At 33.8% G+C, this 13,084-nt stretch overlaps 1 protein-coding gene, 1 long non-coding RNA gene and 1 other non-coding gene across 5 annotated transcripts in view; 2 read left to right on the top strand and 1 right to left on the bottom strand.

Moving 5' to 3' along the window:
- The window catches only part of LOC150108202 (telomerase reverse transcriptase-like), a 432,232-nt gene that overhangs the window by 16,833 nt on the left and 402,315 nt on the right, over nucleotides 1–13,084 (bottom strand). The gene's annotated exons all lie outside the window — the stretch shown is intronic.
- LOC150108203 (uncharacterized) overlaps nucleotides 1–13,084 on the top strand; it is a 261,776-nt gene that overhangs the window by 18,134 nt on the left and 230,558 nt on the right. The window lies entirely within an intron of this gene.
- Nucleotides 1,692–1,764, top strand: TRNAV-AAC (transfer RNA valine (anticodon AAC)). Its single transcript has one exon. It is a non-coding gene; the product is annotated as a tRNA-Val (tRNA).

Genomic DNA, 13,084 nt, shown 5'->3' with positions numbered 1-13,084 from the left:
TCATGTCAAAAAATTATATTTAGTATTGTATATTATGCCATTTATTTTAAGATAATTTGGAGCAATATGCATGTACACTTTAAAATTTAGAATTAATTATTTAAAGGAATTTTGCTCCCCCTCCCCTCCCCTCTATGAAGGAGTCGTGCACTGCTGATCGCAGTATACTGTTAGCATGTGCACCACATGTAACCCTGGTTCCGTTTTTTTTTGAGCGATTCAACAAATTGAAAAGTAGTTGAACACAATGTCTTGAGTTAACACAACTTTCACACGATGTTAACTTGACGCACAGATCACACGGTAAACATTGAAATGATAAAATAACAAAACACTGTGTAAGAAGAGAGCAGAAAAGTCTACCGCATGATTTTTCTTAATTGCAGCCAAACATCGAATAAAAATGAAATAATGATAAATAAAATATAGACGAAAATGTACATTATCTTGTCAAAAGTATAAGAACACTTCAGCAGAAGCATATATGATGCAAGAACATACAAAAAAGCTATGCAAATGACGTGAATCGAACAGGAAGATAAAACAGACGCCAGTAAGCACTACCTTCAGTTTGAACGAAATGCAATCTTGCAAATGGGATTCTACAATGAAGGTCCATACGTGTGCCAACAACACACACACACACACACACACACACACACACACACACACACACACACACACACACAGAGAACAGATTTTTTTTTTTTATGTTAAGCCCATTTACGAGAAGTTGGTTGGTCAACCTATAGTACATTAGTACTGTGTATGGGAAGAAGAGAATTGGGAAACGAGCAATTTGTTCGCATTGGATTTTGAAGGCCTCTGCATTGTATTCCTTGGGAAGCACATGGGAGGGAAGGTTGTTCCACAACGATACAACAGCAGTAGTAGGGATAAAGGAGGAGGAAGAGAGCTTTGTTCTATGAGTATGGAGTTCGACTGTGAAAGAATGTTGAGTGGTAGCTGCACGTGTTTCAGTGGGTTTGGTAGAGAGAGAGAGAGAATTATTGATAATTCTGAAGAACATTTATCGTGGAAATATCTGTAGAAGATGCATGCAATAGATACTAGACGCCTGTGCGAGAGTGGTTGGAGTGAGTTGGTAAGTGGTAGTTTGTTTAGTGCAGGGTTTCTCAAGTGAGAAGGCGGAATGTGGCGTACTGTCGTTGGCAAAACTTTGCATTGGACTGGTGGTCAGCTGGAGCAGGTCACTGAGCACGTCATTCTATCGCGGCTTAGTCTGAGGCTAAATATATATTCCGTTCTAAACCTGACTGATCATCATGTGTGTGTGTGTGTGTGTGTGTGTGTGAGAGAGAGAGAGAGAGAGAGAGAGAGAGAGAGAGAGAGAGAGAGAGAGAGAGGGGACTAATATCACTTAAAGAACTGAAAAACGTATCCTGCGCGAAGAAGACTAGTTTCTCATGAAACTTGTCAAAAGTAAGTGGACACTAAGCAAAATGCTGTGATAAAGGCAAAAAAAGGATAGATCTATATCTAGTTATAGAAGGTCATATTATGTTTTGTCTGCACATCTCGAATTGTCTGTACTTTACTTTTGTCAGCATAGTGTATATCATGTATCAAATATGAGTGTTTTTGTTCTCATAACCTTGTAGACGTACGCACACACACATATATCAGATGCATATCGATAGAACCGTTTCCAGAGATAACATTTCAGCAAGGTGCTTGTAGTGTAGTGGTTATCACATCCGCCTAACACGCGGAAGGTCCCAGGTTCGATCCCTGGCAGGCACAGTTTTTTTTTTTTTTGTTATTTATATATCCGAATTTAGACGCATTGCTTCAATGTCAGTCTCCCCATCTTTACGAGTTTAATTACGACCAATATTCCATTCCTCTTTAGTTAAATATGATTTTATTTCTTGAATTCCAATATTGTTTATGCTTATCTCATAAATGAAAAAAAATCAGCATTTACTAAATTTATTACAAATATAATCATTATGCGTGTGTGTGTAGCTAAAAAATCTCTTTCTTAATTGTTATAACTGCGTTTGTGTGTGTGTGTGTGTGTGACAGTTTCGTTCCTATAAAGTTCTTTTAATAGCCGTTGGTGATATTTCTCTTGATTTGCATGTGTTCAGGCTTCACTGCATTGCAGTGAGTGTTTTGATTGTATGTTCTGGGTGACAGAGAGAGAGAGGGAGAGATGCAAAACATAATATGACTACCGTTCTAGTAAAATTCTCAAAGTCGAAAAACAACAGTAGTTAATAAGGGAGAGTGCATTGTGTCGGAGGTGTTTGTGGTGTGGTATCAAAATAAAGTGATTAGCGTACCCGCTCTTCAACCAACAAGCTGTGGGTTCGAATCCCACTGCGAGCATCGATGTTTGTGATCGTCTTTTAAGTGGGAGATGAATTTCATCACTCGGTGTGAGACCACCGCCCAGCTTACTGAAGGAAGTGGCTTGAAAAAGTTTTATGCAGCCTCTACAGCAGGATTTTTGGACTAGGTAAAAATAAATTTTTAAAAAATGTATATAAAATTGGAAAAAAAAATCCTTAGTCCACACATGGTACAAAAATGTATTTAGGTTTCCAAATAACATTTAGTGGGTATAAGCAACATAAATAAATACATAAAAATATACAAAGAAAAAATTGAAAAGCATTTTAAAAGAATCAGTGGTATAGTCAAAAGAGTTTGTTTTTAATGAGAGACATTTAAAGATTTATAAACTGCACTAGTTGTCTCGGGTTTAAATGCATCTCTACTTTCTCTTCTATTTTCTTATTTTAATTTTTATTATTATTTTCATATTCAAAAGAAACGATACCAACGTGCTCAATACTGCCAATTGATCACTTAGCTAATCTCTTAACAATAACTATATTGATATGAAATGCGAATAATAATGAACCTAAATTCTATTGATATTGAATAAACCAGATTAATGTTAACTGTCAATCAATCAATAAATATTTTTCTTCTTCTTCTGCCTTTGATTGCCCAGTTGCAACAATGCTCGTTGCAACCCATCTTTTTTGTTGTCCTTCAAATGGTCTTTTAATATTTGGTTTTCATTTTTCTATTCTAATTATTCTATATTTCATTCTTTTTGATATGTGTTTGCTGTTTCTTTTTCCTGTTTACTATTCACTCATTTACGTGTTACATGGACACTTTTTTTTTTTTTAAACCATTAAGTGTCTCTTGATTTCTGTTGTAGTGTTTAACTGTCTGATATTAATTTTCTCATTTCTTGTTTCAGATGCAAAACGGATCTTATTATACTTTTATAAATAGTTGTCTTAGTTAATACGGAAAAAATTATTTTTCCATATTGTTCTGTTTAAATACATGAAAATCTTGTATGCCATAAGCGATTACTGTTTCACTTCATTTTCTGTTAATCCTTCTGATTTATTCAGAATATATAAGGATATAAAATTCATCAATTGTTCTATTATTTTTATTTATATCTAATTTACATCTAACACCAGATCTAAAATCTTGTTGTTCATTATTTCATATCAGATATTCATTTATAATTTCTTGAAAAAGTTTTAAGGTGGGTGTGATCGATTAATCCTTCTATATTTTAACAACAGCTTCTATGTCTACTCCATCTCTGTTTCTATTTCTGTTTCCTCCTAAATTACTCTCTATTTATTTTGATGTTAATTATTTTGATACTATTAATAAATCTCCATCATCTTTCAAGTTTTCAGGTGAAGCATTTTTTCTTCATCCTTATATAACGCAGTGAAATGTTCTTCCCAGCGTTTACCGGACGGTTAATACCAACATCATTGATGTTCACCACCACCACCACTTAACAGACATTCTAATCCAATCTGTCATTCATCACTAAACTGCAGTTGGCATCCTCTGCGACTAACTACAGCTCACCAACACTTTGCACTGCCTTCCGTTAGAAAGGTGAAACATGCGCTTTTGTCGCGTCTGAAATCTCCTTTGTATGATCTGGTTTGGCTCAAAATTTCCTTGGAACTTTTGACCTTTGGAACTGTCTTTCCCATATCACCCCCCCCCCCCCAATGCATACAACCTTCACCTTTTCAAGAAACACTAACAGATTCCTTTCTTACCTCTAATCACTTGCCCACACACGGTATTATAGTTTTGAGACCCCTAGTGTGCGGGGCTGATATATCAAAAAGAGTTCTGCCTTTTCATTAAAACTGGTTCTTTAAACTGTTCTTTTTTTGTTTCGTAGATATAATGTTTTAATACTTCCTATGCAACAGTTCAACCTTAAACTTTATTTTTACTATTTATGTTTTAATGTTAGCCACCTGTATGCTATCTTTGTTTTAACCTTTTTTTTTTATCCTCGGAATTGCAATTTTCCAGTGCGTGCATGGTCAGTTCTTTATCAGCTGATGCCAGAACTGAGATATCAATTATTTTTTCATGCCTAATGTTTCTCTTGCTTATTATATAATCTATTGGGGATGTTTCCAAGGGTATCTCTCCGTGTTTTTTTTTTCCTTATGATTTTCTTTATATTGTTAGAGTGCGTTATTTATCAATAAATAATAATTCACAATATTCAAAAAATATCAGCGTATTCAATAGTGCTAATATTAAGCCTGTTTTAAAATCAACTGTGATTAAAAAGTTGCGATAACAAATAATGAGAACTTCAGCAATATATTCACGTGCTATTTTACATGCTGTCATCTAATTATAATTTAATATGTCACTTATTATAATTTAATAATATCGATATATTCAACATTATCTTAATTGTTTATGTTAATCACTTTAAGTTCTTAAATGGATACTAAAAAAATCCGTTAACGCCTTTTATTTAACAAAGGGAGTAGAAGAAATCGCTTAGCCCTATCTAACTTTTGGAGACTGAAAAGACAGCCAATTCTTACCCTTACCAATCAGAGATAGCTAGCTGAAGACTGTCAATGATTTTTGTAGACATCCAGAGAGGAGAGTATGATAGACAACTGCCTCCATTTCTTGGTTTCGAACTCAAACGCTATATATTATTGCCAGAAATAGTATGAGTTCTACGGTCGATTTTCTTGAGTTATGGAATTAAAACCCCGAGTTTCAGGAAGGAAAAATCTTCCTTGCAAGTGCCAGAGACCGACTAACTTGGGAACTGGCAGAAGAAAGGCTTAGAAAAAGTTTCTCTAAGGCAAGTAGTCACACAGAAAATGGAATGGATTAACTTAGAATTGAGAATGTATACGAAAACCACGGATACTGAATTAAAACCCAAAGGAAAAATTGTGGAGATTTTCATTGTTTTATGTTTTATTATATCGAATCATAAACCTGTAGGAAATTTCAACGCAAGCTGATTGATTACATTTGGCTGTTATTTATTTAATATTTTGACCATTTAAGGAGAGGGCTTGTGGTGTAGGGATTATGGCATCTGTCATAAGTCTTAGGTTCGATACCCAGCAAGCATTTTTTTTAATTTTTGAAGAAATATTTCTAACTGTTAGAAACAGTTTCAGTTTCGAAATAATTATGTTTGGAACTGTCTGATCCACTGCAGTTCTATTATATTTTTATTATAATGTCATTATTCCAAATCATAATATCACCAGCTTAATAATATCCGCAGCTTAGTAATCTGTTGAAACTGAGAAAAGCTAAAATAAAATAGCGCTAAGATAATGGCTGAGATACAGATGCACGTCAGTGAATCTGTATCTCGGCCATTATTTTAAAAGTTGTAAAAATTAAAACGGCATCAGTCATTATCCACTATTAGTACAATTTCAAACTTACATACTAACCATTTCTCATAATTCAAATTTACTTTTCTGGCGAACAAGCTCCTTCGATCAGTATCTCTACTCATCTACAGTCTGCAGCCATTTTAAGGGACAATTCAAAGTTTCGACCAGTTTGATTCTTGGTTCAACGACGTATAAACGTACACGTATCCTGGATAGGATTTCAAACTTTCATGGGCGAAAGGTTGAAATCTTAAATGAAAATATTACGAGAATAAAACCGATTGTACAAATCAGTTTTATATTGGACCTAAGGACTTCCTCATTAAAATCTATAGAGAATGGGTGCTATGCTTTGTAATCCTGGATGGGCGAGGATCCTCTCTCTCTCCAGCCACTACTATGATTTATCAAGTTTGTTAATAATAGTTACATGTAACCGTTATTTAAATTTTACTTGATATAAAATTTAAGTTATATAAACGACTGTCAATACCTCTTTTAAATGCCATGAAGATTTTTTTGAACTTTCCAGTGGAGGATAAATAAATAATTCGGTCTCAGATGATAATGATAACGTTTTTCTCTGTGAGACTTCGGTTCTATTCTTAAAACAGATGTATTCTGGTTTCAAAACCCATCCTGCTGACGGATATAGACCAGTCACTATTTTAGCGATAAATCTAAAGGCTTCATCTAAAATCATTTAAGTAGATGTTTCTTTCAAGGCTGAACATTTTTTTCCATCGCAGAAAAGAAAAATAAACTTACAAGGAACCCTATTAATGATGTCCTGAAAAAAAAAAAAAAAAGCCTTAAATGAAGATGCACCATGCGCTTCGCGTACGAGGTAGGTCGAATGAATAATGCCCTTTCAAACCAATAGGCTGTGGATATGGATGTCTGTGACTATCCACTGTGAAACCACCTCTTTGCTTATTGAAGGCTTGAAAAGTTCCATGTTTGGTCTCGCAGGGAAACGGGATTATTTAACCCTAAGCCCTCACGGTGCCAAGGGATGACACGCATGTCTGTTACAAATTCGTAAATGAAATGCAAATAAAAAGTGGAACAATATTATGGTGGGGGAAGCAAGTATTCGGCTTTATGAAGATGAACTTCATTCATTTCTTGATAATTCTTCGAATGGAAATCAAAAAACGTGCCAGTGAACACTCAAGTTACATCGAATCAGCAGAACAGCACAAATGAACAACACGTTTGAATATCTCAACTTTTTTTTTTTTTATATATATATTTTTACGCATTTATCCATTAAAACATAATTATTCTTTTGGGGACAAGAAACCACCCGGAATAAAATCAGCGGTATCAGGTTCGTTTCGTAAATGCGTAAGTACAAATTACATTCGTTAATCTGCCCGCGTGTGCGCAGATAACTACGATTGCTCTTGATGCAAAGATTTTATTGAAATTGAGTATTATTTGGAATCTTTACAAACATTGATCAAGCCGGTTCTCAAAGTTTGGTTTAAACTGAATCGTTTTGCAGGGGAAGAATGTTTCGCAATGATATAAAGTAATAATTCCGCACTGGTTGAACAGAATTGAATGAAATTTGACATTTAGGAACTCGGATAATATTTCTTAATAATTTCGTTTCTGATGTATGATGGATTATTTTCAATGACAAAATGATACGAAATAATCTCGCCGCTCTAGATTCAGTTGCTTTGATAATGTATTACGAAGCTATAAATAAAGCATGATATTGTGAATCATATCTTTTTATGATTATCTCCCCCCCCCCACACACAGAGAGAGAGAGAGAGAGAGAGAGAGAGAGAGAGAGAGAGAGTTTGTAGCAAACAAAACAAAAATGAACTAAAGAGACCAGCAGCTAAATCAACAAAGCGAGGCGGAAAAAGAATTTTTTCGATATAATCACAGTATACAAATACAAAAAACAGGAAACCCAATTCGCAAAATTATATTTAATGTACCCTATACCTGTATAAAACCATATCATACCTTTTTTATTTACTTCTAGTTTTTAACTAACCAAACTATTTAATTTAACTAAATTATACATCGATGTACAGAAATTAGTACATCAATATATAATTTAGTTAAAACTATTTTTTATATTTTTATTGCTGCGTCTTTTCCCGAAATTTTGGATTCTTACTAACACTTCGAATGTTTTTTTGAGTGTTACTCTATCCAAAATTTGGTAATGTGGAATACCCACATATTCTACACCTCCAAAATTACCCGTGGATTCGGCTAAATTTAAAAAATAACAGATAAAATATATCAGTACAGTACATACGATATTCTAATACAATAAAGCAATAGTTTTTTGATATTTATATAAAAAAAAGGTGCAAAAAACTTCAAGCTGGGGGAGGGGAAGAGATCAATGATTTAAGAATAATGAATAGAAGTATCAAGTTTCACATCGGTTATAATGAGTTTTCTATGTTCTTTCATGCAAAGCGAAATAAAAATTCATGACAAATACAAATTATATGATAGAAGAAATGAAAAGAAAACAAACAAACAGGAAAGCATAGAGAATCTTATCCTCTATCACTTATTTGGTAATGCTGGCGATCGAGTAAATTTCATAAAACTTCCACACAAAGCACGACGCTAAGTTTTTAGCAATTATCCAAAGAGAGAAAACGAGATCTAGGTTATATTCTTTCTTTGGATTTTGGTATCAGGTAATGGCTGATTATACTATGAGATAATTTACATTTCATTAAATTACAGTTGCTGTTTGCGTAGTCTTACATTTAAAAAATGTTGGAGAATCATATGAAACTTTACTTCTTTCAAAAAAAAGTAAAATAGTTGCTAAATAAACCTGGTAGCATAAAATTTAGTGTACTTTCGAGGTATTTATGACTGCATACATTTTATAAAAGCAAAAAGCGCGCTCATAAAAGTCTAACCTGTTCTTTGTTTTTCCTCCTCCAAAGTGTGTAAATCTCTAAAAATAATTTCCTTCATTGGGTAACTATATGCATGTAGCATCCATGGGCGAGTGTATAATGCCGTAATACTGACCAGAACTGGGATTGTAAAGCGAGCGAGCATTTATTTACGAATAAGTTACACCCACGTTCCTTCTGACTGGTTCTTACATTTCTTCTACCCCCCCCCCCCCCTCCATCATAATCCCACTCTCTTGAAACAAACTAAGCAGCGTGTGTAGGTAGCGGATGAAATGAGAATAATTCTTTTTCCCGCTTAAACCAAACCAGTAGTGGGAGAAACCATGTGAGCAAATATCCGGCTTTTTTTCTCTTTATGTACACACACAAAAGCAGAATCCTTAGTAAAAGTGCGTGTAATTTATTTCCGCAAATGTAGAATAACAGTAAAAATTATTTCATGTTATCTCATAAAACAAAATTAAAAAAAATTAATTTACAGCATAACTGTTTCCATAATCATACATTTTATGGTAATTTTTCTACTAATGAACTAATGAATATCTACAATTTTCTTCCAAATCAATCTGTTACTTGTCAAGACTCCAACATTATCAGATTTTATATTTCTATCTTCTAAGGCACCTTTTACTGCATCAATACATCAATATCTTGATCTTCCTCTGGGTCTTTTTCCTGCCAACCTGGCAGAGAACACTTGTTTTGCTAATCTTTCTTCGCCCATTCTATTTAAGTGACCATACCACCTGAGATTAGCTCTGCTAACGCATTCCTGGATGATGACAATGTCAGGTTCTTTCCTAATATCCTCGTTTTTAATGTGATATTGCTATGATGCCTATCTGTTCATGCCCCTAATCTTTCTCAGGACTCTCATATCTGCGGTCTCTAGTCTTTGGTCAAGTGTTTTACTTCTGACCCAGCTCTCAGATGATCCATAAGTTGTTATTAGAAACAACTTATGGAACTTATGGATCTAAAAGTCAACTTAATATATGGATATAAATGGATATAAAAGTCAACTTAATAGGTTTAAAATAGCTTGGTATCTTTAACACACACATGCGCGCACGCACGCACACACACACACACACACACACACACACACACACACACACACACACACACACACACACACACACACACACACACACACACACACACACACACACACACACACACACACACACACACATATTAAGTTGATTTTATTTTAGAATCAACTTAAAAAAACTGTTGCCTTTTCAAAAACAGCGACACCTATCTTCCGAATTTATCTATACAAACAATAAACAAAAGCGAAATAAAAGGAGCACCAAGAAACAGCATCAAGTTAAAAACCTTTGCTATTTCTCCGACAAAATAAAAACTTTTTGAAATTAAATAAATGAGCGATTTGCCATTATGTTCGATTAAGAATTCGTTGCATTCGATTTACTATAAACCATTTATTTATCAAAAAACCATTATTATCTGAATGCACTTTTCCTATTAAATTTCGATTACAAATAATTCATTTAGAATTATCAAAACGTGGCATGCCAGTTTGCTCCTAAATTAACGTTTACCCATAGAACTCAGCCGCATGCAGTTAACCATGACCTTACATACTTACAATGTCCGATACATCAGGATAAGGAGAGCTGTCTCGAGTGTTGGCACACTCCCACCAGTCTAACAATATTATCATTAAAAAAAAAAAAAAAGAAAAAAGAAAAAAGAGGCTTAATATTAGAGACGTTCATTAGCCTTAAAACCGGCTTCCCACCATTAATCAAGATGTGATAACAAACGAACAAAAGAAAGCAGACAGCTTGCTTATCAAAATCATAAGTAGGTGGGACTTGAAACCTCTTCAATGAACAACTGGGAATTGACCTCAGTCGTATAAATTATCATAGAAACGCGCGCACGCACACACACACACACACACACACACACACACACACACACACACACACACACACACACACACACACACACACACACACACACACACACACACACAGCTCTTAATATTAAAAAAAAATTAATTGCTTATTTTCCCATTATATTACGCTTCATCGTTGATTTTTTTGTCATAATGATAGTAAATCTTTGTAAATAAACAAATAAATAAATAAACGAAATTACGAAATTTTATTTTTCATTTACAAATGCACAAAAAATGTATTGTCCTTGAAATGGAAGTGATGTTATCATGCTATTTTTACATGGTTTACCAAAGTATTTTTTTTCTCTCTGGAAAAAATAATTTAACTTTTTATTTACTTATAAATTACAATTCAATATTTTAAAAACATAGCATATACCTTAAATATTCTATATCAAAATACTACAATTAAATCACGACAAAGCTCTCAACCACATGCGGAAAAGTTCTTCAACAAGGCTCTCATCTCAGCCCACTAATCAGACAAGCTTCCAGTTACAGTGAAAACGACTATCACAAACATAAAAGACCCAAGGAAATCTCCATAGTTCACAAATTCTGATTGCCTACAATCTTTAGCAACAAAGTTTTTCCTAAATACGTCCATACACCCCAACGATTTGGTTCAGCAAGCTGCAGCCATACGAGGCAACGGACATATTCAAACATAAAAGACCAAAAGTCAATTTAACTTCTAGCGATGCATAATCTCCATGCCCATTCAGGGCGAGCAAAATGCTCGTAAAATTTTACCCTCATTGCAGTCGTAACAGCCGATTTAACTGCTGGTTGTGAGATCTGTTTTATGTATTTAGTTAAAATTAATATATATATATATATATATATAATATATATAATATATATATATATATATATATATATATATATATATATATATATATATATATATATATATATATATATATATATATATGGGAATAAATTTTTAACTTGGGTATATTGTATATTAGGATAACCAAGCAATTTTATATGCTTGGTTATTTTAGCACCTAATCCCAAGTATGCAAACAATTAAGTTTGCGCCTGAAACAAAGTTCAAGTCTAAAGATGGTACAACACCAGGGCAACTCATTGTAAAGGTGGGTAAAGCTTTGATCACTATTCTTAGTATTTTCCCATAATGTAAAGCACATCTCACTAGAAGATGTATACTGCAATGCATTATGGGTGGGGTCACTACCCAGACCGGTTTCAACCTTTTTTGAGATCTCCTCAGTGAGTAGCTAGACCCTAAATACCAAGGTTTTAGTAATACAAAGCCTTATCAACTTTACCTATATAAGTTGCAACAAGGTGTATTAAGTTTTAATAAAAATCTCTGGAGGAGATATTGATGGGAATAAATTTTTAACTTGGGTATATTGTATATTGTATATTAGGATAACCAAGCAATTTTATATGCTTGGTTATTTTAGCACCTAATCCCAAGTATGCAAACAATTAAGTTTGCGCCTGTAAAAGTTCAAGTCTAAAGATGGTACAACACCAGGGCAACTCATTGTAAAGGTGGGTAAAGCTTTGATCACTATTCTTAGTATTTTCCCATAATGTAAAGCACATCTCACTAGAAGATGTATACTGCAATGCATTATGGGTGGGGTCACTACCCAGACCGGTTTCAACCTTTTTTGAGGTCTCCTCAGTGAGTAGCTAGACCCTAAATACCAAGGTTTTAGTAATACAAAGCCTTATCAACTTATCCTAATATACAATATACCCAAGTTAAAAATTTATTCCCATCAATATCTCCTCCAGAGATTTTTATTAAAACTTAATATGATAATGTACATTGATAATGTACATTATCAATGTACATCGATAATGTACATTCTTCCTGACTATGGTTGTTCTGAAGAACAACCATAGTCAGCATAAATTTCATATCGCCTGGTCACTGTAATTTTATTGCGGCATAGTGGGATAAAATCACTCTACTAATAAAACCTTTTGAATTTGGAAAAGTTTCATGGAGCTAAGTAAGGAAAAACTAAAGGAACAAATTGGACGACGCCTCCTTCTTTGAAGGTTCAAACGTTTCGAATCAAGGAGTTTAGTTTAGAAGCACTTTAACATAACTTAGCGAGACGCCAAACGTTTTGGGAATACTTTGTAGCCATGCATCCGCAAATTGGTTAAAAATTACGAAAAGAAATTTCTTTTCCACTCCATTAATATATCTGTGCACTGGCTAGGATATCTCCTATTTTGATATCTATTGTAAGAAATTATAAAGTATTAAATAGAAAAACAAAGTGCACTTAATGTATTCTCTGCTTTTTTCCCCTTCTTCCCACATAAATTCCGTACACATATAACTTCTGATATTTATTCTTGTTGCATGGATAACAAATTAGAAATATACCCAGAGATACAGCTCATAGAATTACAGATTTTATTTATCTATTGTCTCAATAATACATTGTCCGGACTCGGAAAGTAAGTAAAGTAAAGTAATAATACATTGTAATGTTTACATGAATAAACATTCCGTTGTAGAC

The sequence above is a fragment of the Typopeltis vanoorti genome, chromosome 3 (assembly GCF_054136105.1).
Source record: "Typopeltis vanoorti isolate ZY-2024b chromosome 3, IOZ_Tvanoo_1.0, whole genome shotgun sequence".
NCBI classification, from domain to species: domain Eukaryota; kingdom Metazoa; phylum Arthropoda; class Arachnida; order Uropygi; family Thelyphonidae; genus Typopeltis; species Typopeltis vanoorti.
This window is presented reverse-complemented; position numbering and strand designations above follow the sequence as displayed.